At 39.4% G+C, this 20,033-nt stretch overlaps 2 long non-coding RNA genes across 2 annotated transcripts; both read right to left on the bottom strand.

The window, feature by feature from the left end:
* Positions 1 to 12,782: 12,782 nt before the first annotated feature.
* LOC110675857 lies at positions 12,783 to 13,277 on the bottom strand. Its single transcript, XR_002499855.1, has 2 exons — positions 13,004 to 13,277; positions 12,783 to 12,938 (listed from the first exon to the last, which is right to left on the bottom strand). It is a non-coding gene; the product is annotated as an uncharacterized LOC110675857 (long non-coding RNA).
* A 269-nt stretch (positions 13,278 to 13,546) lies between these two features.
* LOC110675856 lies at positions 13,547 to 14,031 on the bottom strand. Its single transcript, XR_002499854.1, has 2 exons — positions 13,768 to 14,031; positions 13,547 to 13,702 (listed from the first exon to the last, which is right to left on the bottom strand). It is a non-coding gene; the product is annotated as an uncharacterized LOC110675856 (long non-coding RNA).
* Between the last annotated feature and the right edge of the window lie 6,002 nt (positions 14,032 to 20,033).

Raw genomic sequence — 20,033 nt, 5'->3', positions numbered from 1 at the left:
CGTGCGTTCGTCGCAAAATCCGTTAACAAACTGAACCTCCAGCCGAACATTATTCAACCTCACATCAGCTTCGAAAAAGACACCCATACATATTCATCCCGCACCAACCATCAGCGCTGTTTCATTCGCACCCATCTGCCGAACATCTTTCATTGTGGTGTATAGAGTCTGCGTTACAAGATTTGGATAAAACGCATCTTGCCGAACATCTTTCATTCATTCACGGCGATGCATACAGGTACAGCGTTTGACTGAACGCGCAGCTCATTCTTGTTTTTACCAATACAAACGAAGGCTACGTCGATTCTGACGGCAGAGTCGAGGTGAACATACAGCGGAATGGCCAACGGGAATTCGGAACACCGACGGAGAAAACAAACACGCGGATACAAACTATATTTACGTTTTATTGACCGGTATTGAAAAGTACAAACGTTCTGTATCGCTCACTGTTTGGTAACTAACTGATAAACGTCAACAAAGGATCAAAGTATATTGAGCATGAAAGGTAGGGTAATTGAGAGAGGGAATCAAAGGTTATTGATAGATGAGGTAGTCATTGTCCCGTTCAACACTCCCCCTCAATGATAACTCATCAGTTGTTCTCTATCAAACCGAGCAGCTTCGAGAACTCCCGATGTTTCTGAGGTCCAAGCGGCTTTGTCATAATATCCGCCAGCATACGATCAGTTGGGCAATATTCAAGTCGCACTTCCTTCCTTTCACACAATTCCTGCACAAACCGATGACGTGTGTCGATATGCTTGCTTCGTCGACTCTTTCTCTCGGACCGCACAAAGGACAAGCACCCCTGATTGTCCTCCTTCACTAGAGTAGGAAGATTCTGTGCTTCTCCCAAAGCATGGAGCAGCTGACGGAGCCACAGAGCTTCCTGGCACGCCTCGCTCAGGGCCAGGTATTCTGCCTCCATCGATGACAGCGTGACGCTGGGTTGGCGGCGGCTTGCCCAGGCTATTGTACCGCCTCCGAATTGGAAAACTATTCCAGTTGTTGAACGCCTGCTGCCAACATCTCCTGCCCAATCGGCGTCAGAGTAACCGACGAAGCTCTGCGTCTTGTCTCCACCTAGCTGCAGTTGATGAGATTTGGTCGCTTTCAAATAGCGGAGCACCCGCTTAGCCGCTGTCCAATCTTGCTCGCGTGGGTCGCTGAACTTCCTCCCGAGGATCGCTGCGGTCGCAGCAATGTCTGGCCTTGCCACAACAGCTAAATACAGAAGTCCGCCTACAAGGCTACGATAGGTCGTTGGGTCCTTGAACGCTTCACCGGCTACAGCCAATTTCAGGTAGCCGGCATCCATCGGCGACTTGGCTGTCTTGCACTCCTCCATTCCGAACATACTGATCAGCTTCTCGATGTAGTTTCGAAGACTTAGCTTGTAAACGCCGCCGACGTGTTGGACTTCTACGCCCAGGAAGTGGCGCACCTCCCCGAGACATGTCAAATCGAAATCCACTTGCAGTCGTCCACAGATCTTCACTAGCTCTTCTTCATCCGTAGATGCGACAAGAAGGTCGTCTACATAAACCATCAGCAGCACCTTGGTTTTACCTTCACCCTTCACATACAGGCAGGGGTCTGCTGCAGCAGCTCGGAATCCATTCTTCAACAAAACATCATCCAAACGTTTATTCCAGCACCGAGCTGACTGGCGTAAACCGTAAATGCTACGCTGGAGCTGACATACATTGTTCTCCTTACCTGCTGCCTCGAAACCGGGCGGTTGTCGCATGAAGACGCTTTCCTCGAGATATCCATAGAGATACGCTGTTTTAATGTCCAAATGGCGAACAGACATGTTGTTATTGGACGCCACCGTGAGGAATGCCCGGAATGTCGCCTGGCACGTCACTGGAGCAAACACATCGTGCACATCGACTCCGGTTCGCTGGGTATACCCTTGGGCAACCAATCTTGCCTTGCACTTGACGATCTGGTTGTTCTCGTTCCGCTTTACCTTATAAATCCACTTCGATCCGATTACCTTCTGATCCTTCGGCCGTGGAACCAGTTTCCACGTGCCGTTCCGTTGATGAGCGGCGATCTCTTCATCCATGGCCTTCCGCCATATCGGATCTTGCATTGCTTCGCGATGATCGGCTGGTCCTTCCACTGCGCATGCAGCAAATCCAACAGCGAATTCCAGATCATATTCCTGCAAGTACCGTGGTCGTGTTCCTTGAGTGGTCCGCTTCGAGCGACGAATTCCGGAACTAGGGGCATCTTCATTTTCACTATCCAGTTCAATGTCATCCAAACCACTTGCTTCTTCACCATGATCTTCTCCTTCCTCTTCTTTGGAAGGAATCACTTGCACATCTTCTTCCGAAATCTTCTTCGTTGCGGGATCTGGTATTTCCACCGACGAAGAACCGTTTCCAAGCTCAATGAACCGAGCATCACGGCTAACGGTGATCAGGTTCGACTCCAAGTCTACGAAACGATAGCCTTTCTGCTCGATCGCATAGCCGATGAAGGTAAGCTTGGTAGCCTTGCTGTCCATCTTCTTCCTCTTCGTGTCCGGCACATGGACGTAAGCCTGGCTGCCAAACACCCGCAGATGACCAAGATCTGGTTTCTTGCCCCACCAGAGCTCATAAGGCGTTCTCGGGACAGATCGAGAGGGAAGCCTGTTCTGGAGGTAGGTGGCTGTGAGGATAGCCTCGCCCCAGAAACGTTTCTCCAAACCTGCGTCAACTAGCATACTCGTAGCCATCTCTCCAAGCGATCTATTTTTGCGCTCAGCTACCCCGTTTTGCTGAGGCGAATAGGGGGTAGTGAACTGTTGTTGAATTCCTTCGGCTTTGTAGAAGTCACGTAGTTCCTTATTCACAAACTCTCCCCCTCCATCCGAACGCACTACGCGCGGTTTGCGTCCAAACAGGTTTTCGACCCATTTGACATATTCCTTGATGGTGTTGGCAGCTTCCGACTTGTGGCGAAGAAGGTATGTTACGGTGAAGCGACTAAAATCGTCCGTGATGGTCATCGCGTACCGATTGCCACTGGGGGTAGTGCACTCCATCGGCCCACATAAGTCAGTGTGTACTATGTCCAGTGCACGCGACGCTTTCCGGTTAACCACCGGAGGAAACGGTAACCTGGCCGACTTGCTTTCCATACAGCACTCACATACCTGTCGCAACCCGCAATCACTCACTTTCATACCTGTGGCCAAATCCTCCTTAACGATTCTCTCCGCGGCAGCCCAGTCGCGGTGTCCAAGCCGTCTGTGCCATTGATGCTGGCAATTCACTTTATGATGTCCCTCAGTTGCTGCCATTGACGTTTCTGCGATTCGCAGGTAGTACAGACCGCCGTGGCGACCTCCAGTCGCAACAACCGTACCACCAACATCGACAATATCACACCCTTCCGTATCGAAACTCACCTTAAAGCCTTTTTGGGACAACTTACTCACTGAGATCAGATTCGTCGAAAGGGCTGGAACAAACTTCACCTCGTTGACGTCGATCTTCTGAACATGGCCTTCTCCGTTGACTCCGTACACAACGCCAGATCCTTCGCCTTGTATCTGCGTGCGCTTGCCATCCGCCAGCGTGATAAAACCACCAGCGAAATGCTTCAACGAACGAAAGAACGATTCATCGTTGCACATGTGGGCGCTCGCTCCGCTGTCGATCACCCAGCTACCGTGAGCTTCATCAGCAACCGTAAACGCCACACCTCTCGCATCGTTGTGTGCAGCTTTTGCCTTCACGTTCCTATCTGGTTCCACCTTCGGCGAATTGCAATCCTTCCTCTGCTGGTCCGCCAGGAGCTTCCGGCAGTTCCGCTTTAGGTGTCCAGCCTTCTTACAGTAGTGGCAGGTTCGAGTTTCGTTTCGTGGCTTGCCCGCTTCGGAACGCATTGCCTTCTCCACCTTCACAGCTACACCCTTTCGTTCAAGGTGTCGATTGAACTCGTCGACCAATTTCGCCTTCACGACATCGAGGGAAATATCTTCATCCGATCGGCTGTCCAGCGCTGTCACTAGACCATCATATGAAGGAGGAAGGCTTCGGAGTAACATACAGACTTTGGTGTCTTTATCCAAATTCATCCCAGCTCCGTCGAGACGATCGAAGAGATCATCAAAAACTGCTAAATGCTTCTCGACGTCACCGTTCTCCGCTAGATTCGTGGAACACAAACGCTTCAACAACGACACACGGACGGATCGTGTCGTTTTCTGGTGATAATTTTTCAGGGCACTGTAGACGTCGTGGGCGTACACACAATCCTTAACCAGTGGGAGCTGGCTGTCATCGATGAGCAAAATCAACGTTGCCTTTGCCTTCCGGTCGTTCCTCAACCAAGCAGTAGTACGCTCCTCTTCCACCGGAAGCCCGTTGCTTATCACCTCCCATAAATTTTCACGGCACAGAAGCATCTCGATCCGGATCCGCCAAGTCTGCCAGTTCTGCCCGTTGAGCAGAGGGATGGAAAACTTCGGATCACCCATCTCAATTTCGCAAAGAGGCACTTCACAAAAGTTACGCTAGTTTTCTTCGAGCTCACTTGTTTCCCGTGTTGGGAACACTACGGAAAACGAAATGTTATTCACTGTTGGCTCGGTATGCTCTTTCTCTTTCGTGAAGCGATTACACTCTTCTTCCACAACCGACGCTTTCAACCGTCCAGATCGTCCAGACTCTCGCGACAAAAAAAAAACTGCGCACCCGCGACGCAACGCAAAATGAACTATCCGGCTCTACCCGGCCGAATCCTTCCGTACAGCAAATCTTCCGTGGCCTCGGCCGCTGGGCACATAACCTGACGGCAGAGTCGAGGTGAACATACAGCGGAATGGCCAACGGGAATTCGGAACACCGACGGAGAAAACAAACACGCGGATACAAACTATATTTACGTTTTATTGACCGGTATTGAAAAGTACAAACGTTCTGTATCGCTCACTGTTTGGTAACTAAAGGCTGAGCTACAATGATGTGAGCGGCAACGCGGCGCGGCAGGATTTGACAGTTAACCCATACATTTTCTGTCAAATCCTGCCGCGCCGCGTTGCCGCTCACATCATTGTAGCTCAGCCTTAACTGATAAAGCCAAGTACGGACCTGAAACGTAAATCACTCAAGTAAAATTTCTCCTTTTTACCAAAGTAATTTTGACAGTGATTCAGTTTGAGCGAAATGTCACTTTTACTTGCGGAATAATTGAGCGCCACATTTTTCCGTTCGGAAAAGTGACAGCTCCCTTTGATTTGTATGGCAGGCGTTACCGACGTTATGAAATCAGCTCTACTTCTCAGCTGCGTACAGCTAAAGTAATTTCGGTAGCGGAATCATTCCTTGACCGTTTCTTGTCCTATCCTTTTGCACAGTACTTATGATCAGCGTACCGGCCATAAACGTCAACAAAGGATCAAAGTATATTGAGCATGAAAGGTAGGGTAATTGAGAGAGGGAATCAAAGGTTATTGATAGATGAGGTAGTCATTGTCCCGTTCAACAGATTCAAACCGAAAAGCTTTTGCCAGATGTAAAGCTCATCATGAGCTATTAGAATTCGAAAAACACTGAAACAAACGAGACTATCATTTTTAACTTTTCAGAAATGTACGGCAAGATACGTTTTATCCAAATCTTGTACACTCAAGAAAATAGCTCCTTTGAATTCATGAGGATTTGCACATACATTGCTGAAATTTCCAAAATCATTAGTTTTATTTGTGCCACATACTCACTATGATACTATTAAATACCTTCTATTTGCAGCACTTATGTGCAAGTTATACATTTATGTGCAAGTTATACATTCTTCTGAAGCACATTGTGCAAACAAATATGGCATCCGTTAAAAGTATCGTGGTAGTTATCTTGATAAACTGCATTTTTATTTTGTATCTGAAGGTAATATTGCAAAACAAAATCAATACTGTAATATGGTTTTGACTTATATTTACTTCTATACAGATAAAGATAATGGATTTCATCAGATTAATGATACAGTCATAGATAATTACCGAACGATGAACCGTCCACCTCGCTGCCCACAGAGATGAAATGCATACCAACATTGCCCAAAAAGATGGTAATTTCTGGATCATTTGCTTCTACTGCATTCTCTGATTCATTGTTTTGTCCTACCACAAATAAATATTGAGTAATGTCTATATCTATCTGCAAAATAAACTTTTCTTTATTTTCACTCATTATTAGATTTGAAAACAAGGAAATCCAAAAAGTTCAATAAACGATCAATATACTCCATTGAAGGCGCCCATGTAAAATATGTGTCTGGTTTATGGATAAGATAAGAAGTATTCATACATTCAATGGAAATGAAGATTGGCGACAGTCCATTGATGTCGCACATACTTTCCATTTGTAAACCCACATTGCAAAAATCCATATGGGTTGGCACATGAATCAAATGAGGACATTATCTTGAGTGTAACGCAGACTCTATACACCACAATGTTAAACATGTTTAAATAGCTGAAGTGCGACGCAAGTAAAACGTTAGTTCGTCTTCTGAATATCCTTTTATACATATACAGTATGGCCCATAAAAAATGCGAAAATTGTTTTTACGTGAATATAGCATCCACAAGCGTTATTTTCATTGTTTTTGATATTGAATGTAATTTCTGATTATTGTAGTATATTCTGACACAACTTCGCTATCCAGTACAATTTTTGTCATATTTTTCTTACTGTCCTAAATAATGTAATAAAGCAAATAAGTTCAAAGGTTTTGTCCGCCTAAAGCTAGAAACAGCGTCTGATCAGGTCCGTCCCACTCGAGCTCAGATTGGGTACCACTTCTAGTACTGCATTTGGTCCCTCGGTAGTGCAAAAGGTACCCAAGTTTGACAGATCGCAGTACACTTTTCACGGCATTCTAGATTACCTTCTAAGCCATACAATTTTGGGAAACTGCAAGGCACATGGAGGTCTTTAATGTGTCTTTGGTCTGATTGTCGTATACTCTGGTGATAAACTTTCCACCTTCAATAATCACACTTTATTGTTGAAAATTTTAGCTTGTTTGGTATCAGAGGATGGAAGAGTTCTTAGAGAACGTGTTTTCCATGATCAAAATAATTTTTTTTTCCAGGGTCATAGTTTTGAGGTCATTTGCGTCTTATAGGTTTGATATGCCTTTATTTTTTGTTAAGGTCGAATAAAAAATAAATACGGAGGCATATAACAGATTTTTAAGGATAAAATTTGTTCCTCCAGTTGGAGACAACTTATATCAATACTAGCTCATAGGTTTTGAGCAAAACGAAGCCGCTTATCACACTTATATGAAGGTTCAATCAAAGCTCTCCAAAATGAGCCTTTTTTCGAAAATATGTTTAAGTCTCCAATTACCCAGGTATGAATCAATTCTATCATTTGATATGGGCGTATGCTGGAGACAAGACCTGTGAAGAATCTCACGCCATCGCTGATGTTTTAGAAGCTTTCATCACACAGATGTTGAACTCGACGTCCGCATGATAAAATTTGAAGGTGTGCTTCCAATTCCTCTTTGATAAGGAGAAAGTAACAGATAAAAATCATGTCCAAAGCGAAAAACTGAGTCTAAATAGATTAAACAATACAAGTAATGGATAATATTTATGTTTAATTCACATTTTCTATGTAAAAACTACCATAAAACATGCACTCAAGATAATGTCTCCATTTGATTCATGTGCAAACCTACATGGATTTTTGCAATGGGGGTTTGCATATGCATAGTATGTGCGAAATCAATGAGTTAACGCCAATGTTTGTCCTCATTGAAAGAATAATGTCTGCACATACTATTCAGGGGAGGCCTAAATGGAATATATTGATCTACCTTATTAAGATGTTTACAATGTTTTCTCATACTTAAAACACATGGTACACAATTTTGTTTTGTGAATCAGATATATTTCGAACATTGATGCACAGATACTATAAGCACAGATTGATGCACAGACCATGAGCATGTTTATTTTACAGTTTTACTTCACCTCATTTGGTTTGCTCTCGCCAAAGTCTCATCCTTTTCTGCTAACTGCTAAACCTCGCCAGAGTATCTTCCAGTTGTGATAGTTGATGGGAAAGTATTTTCACACCTGCAAAGAAAATATGTGTTGATGAATTATCAGTTCTAACTTTTTTTTTATATGATTTATATTCAAATAAATACCTTCAAGTTATCAATAGAAATCGATGTAATTCTTATTGGCGGCCATCTTCGTTTATACCATGTGGTATGGGATATACATAAGTAAATTCTACACATACCTTTAATATGACCCAGATAGAAAGTATTCGATGAGAATAAAAATAATGAAAATAAAAAATTGAGCTCTGTATATGCAATTGCACATATATTTAAGGGAGCTATTATCTTGAGTGTGATATGACGATTTTCGAATTTTTTTATGGGCCATACTGTACATTTGTTTAGTGGAATATTGGATTTTCAATTGGGGGAAACATGTCTTGTTCAGCTCATTAGTAAAACAATCTTGACAAGTCGAATGAGAATATTTGGGAACGTTTAATAAGTAGCGATTCAACTTTTGTTCATTCTAATGCATAACGTTGAACATTTTGCCTAAGTTTGTGTTAAAAAAGCACCTTCTCAGCTCTTTATAGAGCAAAATTTTTATTCAGCTTTCATTACCATTGTTGAACAATAATTAAACATGCATGCTTGTTTGTGACTCTGAATTGGGATTAAGCAAACGTCTGAAACGTCAAATAGCCAAATATTTGCACATATGGCAAAGTGTGTACTGATAGCTTTAATGTTGCTAAAATTTACCAATAAAAATTGGTAAAGTTCACTCATATTAAAAGTGAAGTCATTTTACCTAACATAATATAAGGTAATATAAGTACCCATATTTGGGTGAGAAATAAAACATCAACAGTTTTAAACGAGTTACAGCAAAGAGGTGGTTACAATCTTTAGGCAATTTTTTTCTTTGTTAAAGAAAAATCTATTAAAATGGATAATATCAAAATATTCATTTATATCAAAGACAAATTAAAGACCTCCATGTCCCTTGCAGTTGCCCAAAATTTTATGGCTCATAAGGTAATCCAGAATGCCGTGAAAAGTGTACTACGATCTGTCAAACTTGGGTACCTTTTGCACTACCGAGGGACCAAATGCAGTACTAGAAGTGGTACTTAATCTGAGCCCGAGTACGACGCAGTGTTGACCAGACTCATTTCCCCGAAATTCGAATTGTGAAGCCATGAACTGTTATAACTGTGCGTTGTATTCCTGAGATAGAGGGGGAGGTGGTTGGGCTTGAGTGTTGCACATGCGATCCGACAGTTTCGATCTCGGTGGGCCGCAATTCAAGTTTCGGTGAAATGATTCGCACTCACTCACTCACTCATTTCATTTCACCGAAACTTGAATTGTGGCTCTCTGGGATCAAAATTGATAGATTTTGTGTGCAGTACTCAAGCTTAACCATCTGCTTTTCTATCTTAGGAGCAGTGTTGATAGACTCACACTCAAAATCTCAATCAATACGCTCTCCCGTGAGAGCAAACTCATTAGGGATCTGCTTCGTAAATCTCACGCTTGAGATTTTGATGCGAAATCATCTCAATCAACTCAAACCGTAAAAAATGATTCAGTCGCAAAACCCGTCAAAAACTCGTTGCATTCAAATGCTGTTGTTTACGTTAGAAAGGAATAATATAATTTTACCAGACTAACAAGAAATTATTGCCGTGTGTGAGTAAACTGTGGAAATACGAGACAATAAGTCGAGAATGTGAGCCAACTCATCCGTGATTTTTTGAACGCTGAGTTGCATGATTGACAACTCACGCATGAAAAATCTCAAGCGTGAGTTGTGAGAAATTGTTTTTTTCACAACACTGCTTAGGAGGATAGAGCATGGCTGTAGTAGTTCGTGGCTTCGTAGTTCGGAAAATGTTATTTTCGGGGAAATGAGTCTGGGCAACACTGGTGCGACGGACCTGTTTATATTGTTTCAACAAAAACATACTAAGACTTGAAATATTGTCTGTTTCAGCGGCATCATTTGCTGAATCCAATATTTTGTTGAAAGGCTAGTCCGCTAAGACCACGCAGATCCTAGTGAGGCTAGCCCGTCCACATCCGATTGCAAATCATAAAGAAATACAATACAGTAGATGTTTCCTTCAACTGGGCAGCTAACTGACTGATACCTCAATCAGCAGCTGCAACTCTCTTTATTCATTCCAGGTATATATTTACAATTCAATCACACTTATCCAAATATCATACCTCTCGATAAATCTTCCACACTTTTACCTACGACGACGCATGCTTCTCAACCGACGATTCTTCTACCTGAGGTGCGACACTACCTCTATTCCAACACTCCTCCTTAGGGTCGCAACCTCAACTCCCGATCGTCTCCTCCTGTCTCGAAACTCCTCCTCGTTCCGAACATCGTACATGCTCCATCCTCCATCCGAGCTCCTCCTGACTTCGATCATGTCCACGAGCTCTTTTGACCAGCCAGCTGCCATCCAGTGTCCTGTATCGCCTACGTTCCCGATAGATTCCGTCCTCCGTTGCGGCCAATCCATCCAGCCATCCGCCACGCGGCAGAACGGGATACCTCTATTCCAACATATTTCACCGTCAAACATTGGCATACTTAACCTTTCCGGTCCAAAGTTTTCAACCTTAAAATTCCAACCTGTGGTTAAACTGATGTTCGTGGATGGATCATGGTCGGTCACTCTACGGATACGGTGGGGATACGTTCCTTGGGGCCCGCTAGATGGAATGAGGCGATATTTGCACTCGTATGTCAATCTGTTTATGTTTTACTCCTATTAATTTTTAATAAATTCAGTACAGCATGTGTTTATTAAATGGGTTACATACATGCACTGATTCGCTACTCGCCACATAGTAACGCACTTAGGGCTCGTTCATATATTTCATAACGCTTAAAATGTCCATTTTGGACACCCACCCACCCCCTCGTGACGCTTTTTGTATTGATACTCTACAATTTTTGTATGAGCCGTAACAACGTTAGGACACCCACCCACCCCCTAAAGCGTTATGAAATTTGTGAATGGGCCCTTACGCTAGTGTCTACGCACGAAAAATCGCTAAAAGGTAAAGCGAAAAATATGTGTATGACGTAATACTTCTAAAGAATTATTTCTCAAAATCGGGAACTTGTTTCGAAAAAAATATTTGGTACCGGTTGTACGTAATGATGATGACTATCACGCCTACCAAATATTTTTTCGATTATTGCTTTCATTTACGAGATATTTAAAGTTAGATCCTTTCCCCATACAAAATTAATATTCTGACCTTTCTCTCTTCGGCACACGTAGGCATATAGATTGTTTTCATACGAAAACGGGTTCCGTATGAAAACAATAAACAAAAAATCGCATTTGCTCTGGAGTTGCTGGAAAGAGAACCCGGATAAAAAATACAATACAAAAACAATATAACGTATTGCAACAGTAGCATTCAATATATTGGAAATACAATACAGTATATTGTAAAATGACAATACAATTAAAGTACAATATATTGTCTTGATCAGTTCACTGTATGGTATATGAGATTTTTGCAATATAATGTATGGGTTGTAAGCATCGTAACAATACAAATATAGATATTTTCTCATACACACAATTTGAAAATACAATACAATATATTGTTCATATATTGTCTTGATTAGCAATTCGTGTATTATTGTGCAATACAAAACCAATTCAATGAACTGTATTTCAATTAGTGCTGAAAAGTAGAGAATTTGTATTTTGTATGGATTGTCCCTCAACTTACCGGATATTCGTGCCAACAGTATATAAAGAATTTTACCTCTACAGGAGTAAAGATATATTATATGATTGCATTCGTCCTTTGAAAAATGCTAATGTCAAGCGGCTTCTACAAAACTACTTATTTTTACTATTTAAACATTTTTAACTCAATATTTCTTGCTCTCTGAACTTATTTTGTTTACTTCTTTTAGTCAAGCCAGGTCCATTCCACTCGGGCTCAGATTGGGTACCACTTCTAGTAATGCATTTGGCCTCTCGTTAGTGCAAAAGGTACCCAAGTTTGACAGATTGCAGTACACTTTTCACGGCATTCTAGATTACCTTATGAGCCATAAAATTTTGGGCAACTGCAAGGGACATGGAGGTCTTTAATTTATCTTTGGTCAAGCTACATAGAAAAAAGCAAAAGTTGTTCTACACGAAAATAAAAATTTGGCCAAAATTGTAAGGTTTAAAACCAACAAAAAACACAGTGTTTTGTTACAATATATTAAATTGTTTCTGAATTGTATATTCAAACAAGAATAATGTTGCTTCGTCATTCAATTACAATAAGCTGTATTGTGGCCAGTACGTTATATTGTACATTGATGGTTTATTCCATTAATGGTACGTTTTTATCCGGGAAGGGTGCGAGAGCCTTATTGCGCGTAAGTAAAAAAAATAATTCATCCTGTTTTCCCGTGTATATTGAGGGCGGTCGTTGCACGCTAACTCTGAACACGCTAACTCTGAAGTACCCATTAATGGGTACTTTCGTACCCATTTCCAACTAAAGTGGCTTAACTCATTAAATGGGTAAGGCCGACTTACCCATTAAAGAGTATTCGGCAGGAACTTAAAAACATGGGTATTTTTCACCCTTGATATATTTTGTAAAAAAGGGTAAAAAAAAACCTTTTTTTGCCAATTTCGTTCTGGATTTAGGTTGAGAGTTTCAAGAATCGAATTGTAAGAATATCAGGACAATAAACATAAAACATTACATATTTATTATTTCACAAGCTAATGTTTACATCATCACAAATAAATTTCATTTTAAAATTTGTAAGATCCGATCGTGGATGCTCCAACTGACTGACATTGGACAACGGCTCCGGAGATTGCCCCATCCATAGCCGCCTTCTGTGGAATACATACGAGGAAAAAATTAACAAATAATCCAGAAAAACGTTTTAGAAACTACTTACCTTGACAAGTATTTCGTAAATATGATCGCTAGTAGCGTATCGAGCAGCATTTTCACACCACAACAAATAGTTCCGGCAGCAAAAACAAATGACGCGGCACCACAAAAGCCACTGCAAAATGACGGTGATTTTCTTCAAACTGTCCTGGCGTATTATATACCCATTATTGTTCAACGAATAGAAACTTCATCATGGGGATTAAGTACCCTTTTTATGACATTTAAGAAATACCCTTTATCTGACAACTCAGTACTGGTCATAAAAATGGGTACTTGGAACCCATTTAATGGGTACCTCCAAGTTAGCGTGAAGTACCCATTAATGGGTACTTTCGTACCCATTTCCAACTAAAGTGGCTTAACTCATTAAATGGGTAAGGCCGACTTACCCATTAAAGAGTATTCGGCAGGAACTTAAAAACATGGGTATTTTTCACCCTTGATATATTTTGTAAAAAAGGGTAAAAAAAACCTTTTTTTGCCAATTTCGTTCTGGATTTAGGTTGAGAGTTTCAAGAATCGAATTGTAAGAATATCAGGACAATAAACATAAAACATTACATATTTATTATTTCACAAGCTAATGTTTACATCATCACAAATAAATTTCATTTTAAAATTTGTAAGATCCGATCGTGGATGCTCCAACTGACTGACATTGGACAACGGCTCCGGAGATTGCCCCATCCATAGCCGCCTTCTGTGGAATACATACGAGGAAAAAATTAACAAATAATCCAGAAAAACGTTTTAGAAACTACTTACCTTGACAAGTATTTCGTAAATATGATCGCTAGTAGCGTATCGAGCAGCATTTTCACACCACAACAAATAGTTCCGGCAGCAAAAACAAATGACGCGGCACCACAAAAGCCACTGCAAAATGACGGTGATTTTCTTCAAACTGTCCTGGCGTATTATATACCCATTATTGTTCAACGAATAGAAACTTCATCATGGGGATTAAGTACCCTTTTTATGACATTTAAGAAATACCCTTTATCTGACAACTCAGTACTGGTCATAAAAATGGGTACTTGGAACCCATTTAGGGTCTGTCTCATTTGCGTTGTTAAAATGAGTCCGAACTTAAATTTGACAGTTCAGAAATTATTTCCCCTCCAATTAATCAATGGACTGTCAAATTTAATTTTTGTCTGGTCCAATTCGCAATCGTTGTCGATTCAGGAAATTTCAAAACAAAATATTGTCGCACCGACACCAAACCGGACAGCGCACAACTCACACTCGCCGCACTTCGAAATCAAATGATTCAAGCGCGGCGCTGCATTCTAACGATTTTTTGTGAACACAGTGCACTAATCACATATTAGTGCGACGCTCAGACAATGAGAATTGAACATTTAAATAACGTGTTTGTCCTTCTTTATACCGGATTCACAACATCATCAAAAAAAAATCGTTTGAAGGAGAGTTTTTTCGTAATGGTTTACCATAATGTCATTAGTGTGAAAGAAGAGACCGTGAAATAAAGTTTTCTACGTTTGTACTATTGCATAGTCAGCGTGAGCGCAACATTTCTTAGGGCGAATATAGTTAATACCCTGAAGCCTGAATCGCTGCTGACAAGTAATTTATCGGCCTATCTTGATGCATGGGAAATTTCTGCAAGGAATCGATCAAGAAGGCGCTTTTTTCTGATCGCAGATTCTGTCAGTACAAATGGGAGTCGCTGTAGAAAATTTCTGCAAGGAATCGGCGACTTTAGCGATTCCTTTTCAGTAGCAAATCAGGCTTAAAGAGGAAAACAAACGTCAACGTTTTACGTCTTGAAAATCTATCACTGCACGACACTTGCTGGATACAGTGAAAAGTTTTTCACAAAATATTTTTCAATTTGCGCAACAAAATTATTGCTTTTTTTAAATTTTCTAGGGAGTCTTACGTAAGATTTCATGTCCTCCCTCCCTCGAAAGAAATATTTTGAATGTTGATACACCCTCTCCCCCTAAAAGCCTTACGATTTATTCGAATGAATTATTAGTGTGGGATGAAATTCTGATTCTCAACCCAGCCCACTTTTCAGGTCCTGTTTGGGTACTATAACTGTGTAAAATTTCATCTCGATCGGTGAAACTATAATTTAGCGCAAGCCGTTAAAAGTTTGTAAGGGATTTACCTGGGAGGGAGAAACCGATACGAAATTTATGTACGTCATAGTGAGCCGAGATTCTGCTGTCACGAACTGTCACTGTGAGCCCGGATCTCAAACAATGGAAAAACTTGGAAAAAGTGCGTAATTGATCAAAACATTTTTTGGCATTTCATCAAATGTGACAAAAATCGATTGATAAGCTATTCATGCCTATTCAAAAGTAATGTCACGATAGCACCTTTTATTCTGATTGTATATAAAGTACTTAAATACGCATCATTTTACTTTTTCTAATAAAAACGAAAATGAAATGCATAGAAAACTTTGGCCCTTTTTCAATGTTTGTCCGAAAAGGTGGAAGGTACACAACAAAAGAAAACTAACGATTTTCATCAAGTCTGCCTTGATTGTCGTTGGCAAGCTGGAGTTTTCTTGCAGTTTGAAAAAAAAATCATGTCATATTTCGTGTGTAGTATCGGTGCCTCCCTCCCAGGGATTTACTATGGCAAAACTCACTTTTGCAAATAAAAATCGTCAGAGGACGCTCATTGACTTCTATGAAAAAAATTTGAACGCAGACCACGATATGTAATATTATGATGAAGAACATTATCGAAGACCACGAAGCACTTCAACTCTTGACAAAAGCAAAGTTTGAAACATCTATTTTTTAAATTTAGTTGTTTCAAACTGATAAATGCATTTGAAATAAACTAATAACATTGTTGTTTCTATCTTTGGTTTTAGTAAAATCTAACAATAATTCTGATAGTTTTAAACCAATTTGTCAGTTTATGTCAATTAAGTTATGGTTTATTTGTATCATTTATTAGGTTGTTTAGTTTTTGTTTGGATATCTGAGATTCAAACGAAAGCTTTATCAAACTAAACAAACTGTTACATTTTTCTTGGAAACCTCATGCATAAGATTTGAGTGATGCACATAACTCTTTTTTATCGTGTGACCCAGCTTTAATAAGGTAATAATCTTTTTTCAGACAATGAACGATGGATGCGAGCCTCATCAATGGTTTTGTGTAGGGTATTGAATGTCTCTCTGAATTGACTGATCTTTGTAACCAGCATTGCCAACCTTCCAGATTTGTCTGGAATATTCCTGATTTTTGAAGCCCCATTTTACAAAAATCTGGAAGATTCAGATTAAATTTGAAACGAATTTGTAAGGTTTTGTAAATAATTTGCAAGGTTTTCAATATACGAGATAAGCAAACCAGACTTTTCCAAACAAATTTTCAAAATCTTTCAGATTTTTGAAAAATTGACTTGGCATCCCTGTTTGTAACTTAACACTTCAGTCGTCGCGCTGTTGTATTTTGTACAATACTGTTGAAAAAACCTCGCTTTTCGTGCCCAACAGTAGCGTAGTGGTTCTGACGGTGGCAAACCGCGCGACGACTGGAAGGTTAAGGCTTGAAACGTAGGTAGTTATAATATAACCAATTAGGTAATTATAATACAACTGTTATAAATCGATACAAAAACAAACAAAAATTGTCTCCCACACAGGTTCTGATGATTTCCGCTTGCTAAATACTACCCAAAATATGGCGCTTCAAGCTCATGATGCTGATGACTAAGATCGCAGCACATTTTGAACGATCTAGTTCTATTGGACAAAAAATGCACTGTAATTATACAATATTTGAGCATGATAATGATAAACATATGATACCTCCCAATGAAACAAAAATAAGAACTGTCAAATGAAATAACCAAATTATTAGTTGTTGCTAACAAAATTTTTTTGAATTTAATTTGATTATCGCAAAACTATCAAAACAGTTTTTTAGTTTGTTTCAAACATGTGACATTGTGAAAGCAAACTATTTTTTTATTTGTGCAATATTCGACGTAGAATTTTGGTTGAAATAAACTAGATTTTGTTTGTTTGGGGTATGCAAAGACCTGGACTTATATGATCAAGATAGAGATTAATAAGTGATTTCGAAACTACGAGTTTTCACTCAAAAGAATGCCTAAAAACGAAAATGGATGTTATAATTGTTTTCAAAAATTTATCCGGATTGGCATCAAAAATTCCTCAAAGAGCCCCGACCAAACATTCGGACTTCTCGACAAAAATGTTTGAGGGCTATTCACCTGAAACTTTCCAGAAAGAGGAAAAAATCCCTACCTTTTAGGCCTTTCAATTTTAGTTGTAAATAGTGACTTTTTAGTTACCAGGTCAAAAGTGGCTCGCTAACAGCCCTGCAACTATTCCTTTTTGCCAACACAGACATTTTCTGATTGACCATCCGGATTGAACAACCTACACAACACACACGGAAGCTTTATATTTTGGACGCGAAAAAAGTTAGAAACGGTTTTTCCCCGAAGTTGGATTTCTCTCGGAATCTATGCTAGATAACTAACTTCGGAAGTGGAGCATTCGATTTGCATCCGGATTTGCTCTAATGCGCCCTGCTTCCGAGGTAGGGTATCTTGCATGGATACCGAGATAAATCCGGCAAATGGCATTTTCTAACTTACAATCCAGCTTTTTAAAAGCGCTAATGGCTGCCGCAAACAGGCTCACTTTCTGGTATGGATTGGTCTATTTGACGTTTGGCTTGGGTCGTTTTATATTGAGCGGACCCATGCCAAACGTCAAATCGAGCGATTCCTACCAGAAAGAGAGCCTGCTATCGGCAGCCATTAGCGCTAGTAAAAAGCTGGATAGTTCCATGGTGTAGCTGGGAGGTCAGACCAAAGACACATCGGCAATCGAAGCGGGACGAAAAATGTGGACGACATCCATAACAAGAAACACGAACTACACTGAACCAAGAAATATCATAGAAAATATTAAAAACCTCACATACCCTTGCGATAATTGAAATCCAATTCATTTCATGTGTATCCATTGATATTCATTGAAAGAACACATAAAGCTCATTATGATATTTCATACCATTCATTTACCAACACTGTGGATTGTATATGACATAAAGTCATGTATGTCATACGATGAATATTATGTGATTTTCCGATGTGAAAATTCAGTCTTATTATTTTCGTATTTGATTCATAGTTTCGTGATGGCGAATTTGGCTATGTTCATTGTGATGGATTTAAATCAGTTTAATTGTAAGCGTCATGATTTGGAACTGTGAAATAGTTAACGAATATGTGAAAGAAGGGTAAGTAAAATATTCAAAATACAAATTGAACGTAATTAAATTTTAGAATTAAATTTACAGGAACCATCAAAAACTTTGGAACAAGAACGAAAGGGACAGAAAGTTCAGCACCACCAGAAGCATGGGATGTGATTTTTTAAGTTATCAATTAAAGTGATTGGCTATGCAATGTAATTGATAATTAATTAAATAAATGGTGTTTCAATCAATAATTATATTGTTGATTCTATTGAAAAACTGAAATGAAATCGTCACAAACTTATTATACTATCATATAAAAACCATTGACAATATTGATGTTTGTCATCTGAATATAACATAACATTCATTGGCAACATACAATAATTCATATCTTCAATTTTCATGAAATGTATGTGTTATATCAGATGAATCTAATTAAATCGAAATCTCACAAGTTTATGTGATAAGTTGATGAGCGTTATGTGAAAAGCTCTATGGAAAAAAAACTATATGTGTTTTCAGATAAATCGGACATGATTACTTGGTTCAGTGTAGAGAAATAATTCTCGATCTGTCAAAAATAAGTCTCCTCTGGAGCAGACTTATTTTTGACAGATCGAAATCAGAGGGGAAATAATTCCCGAACTGTCAAATTTAAGTTCGGACTCGTTTTAACAACGCAAATGAGACAGACCCTTAATGGGTACCTCCAAGGGTCTGTCTCATTTGCGTTGTTAAAACGAGTCCGAACTTAAATTTGACAGTTCGGGAATTATTTCCCCTCTGATTTCGATCTGTCAAAAATAAGTCTGCTCCAGAGGAGACTTATTTTTGACAGATCGAGAATTATTTCTCTACACTGAACCAAGTAATCATGTCCGATTTATCTGAAAACACATATAGTTTTTTTCCATAGAGCTTTTCACATAACGCTCATCAACTTATCACATAAACTTGTGAGATTTCGATTTAATTAGATTCATCTGATATAACACATACATTTCATGAAAATTGAAGATATGAATTATTGTATGTTGCCAATGAATGTTATGTTATATTCAGATGACAAACATCAATATTGTCAATGGTTTTTATATGATAGTATAATAAGTTTGTGACGATTTCATTTCAGTTTTTCAATAGAATCAACAATATAATTATTGATTGAAACACCATTTATTTAATTAATTATCAATTACATTGCATAGCCAATCACTTTAATTGATAACTTAAAAAATCACATCCCATGCTTCTGGTGGTGCTGAACTTTCTGTCCCTTTCGTTCTTGTTCCAAAGTTTTTGATGGTTCCTGTAAATTTAATTCTAAAATTTAATTACGTTCAATTTGTATTTTGAATATTTTACTTACCCTTCTTTCACATATTCGTTAACTATTTCACAGTTCCAAATCATGACGCTTACAATTAAACTGATTTAAATCCATCACAATGAACATAGCCAAATTCGCCATCACGAAACTATGAATCAAATACGAAAATAATAAGACTGAATTTTCACATCGGAAAATCACATAATATTCATCGTATGACATACATGACTTTATGTCATATACAATCCACAGTGTTGGTAAATGAATGGTATGAAATATCATAATGAGCTTTATGTGTTCTTTCAATGAATATCAATGGATACACATGAAATGAATTGGATTTCAATTATCGCAAGGGTATGTGAGGTTTTTAATATTTTCTATGATATTTCTTGGTTCAGTGTAGTTCGTGTTTCTTGTTATGGATGTCGTCCACATTTTTCGTCCCGCTTCGATTGCCGAT

Source organism: Aedes aegypti, chromosome 2 (assembly GCF_002204515.2).
Source record: "Aedes aegypti strain LVP_AGWG chromosome 2, AaegL5.0 Primary Assembly, whole genome shotgun sequence".
NCBI classification, from domain to species: Eukaryota; Metazoa; Arthropoda; class Insecta; order Diptera; family Culicidae; genus Aedes; species Aedes aegypti.
This window is presented reverse-complemented; position numbering and strand designations above follow the sequence as displayed.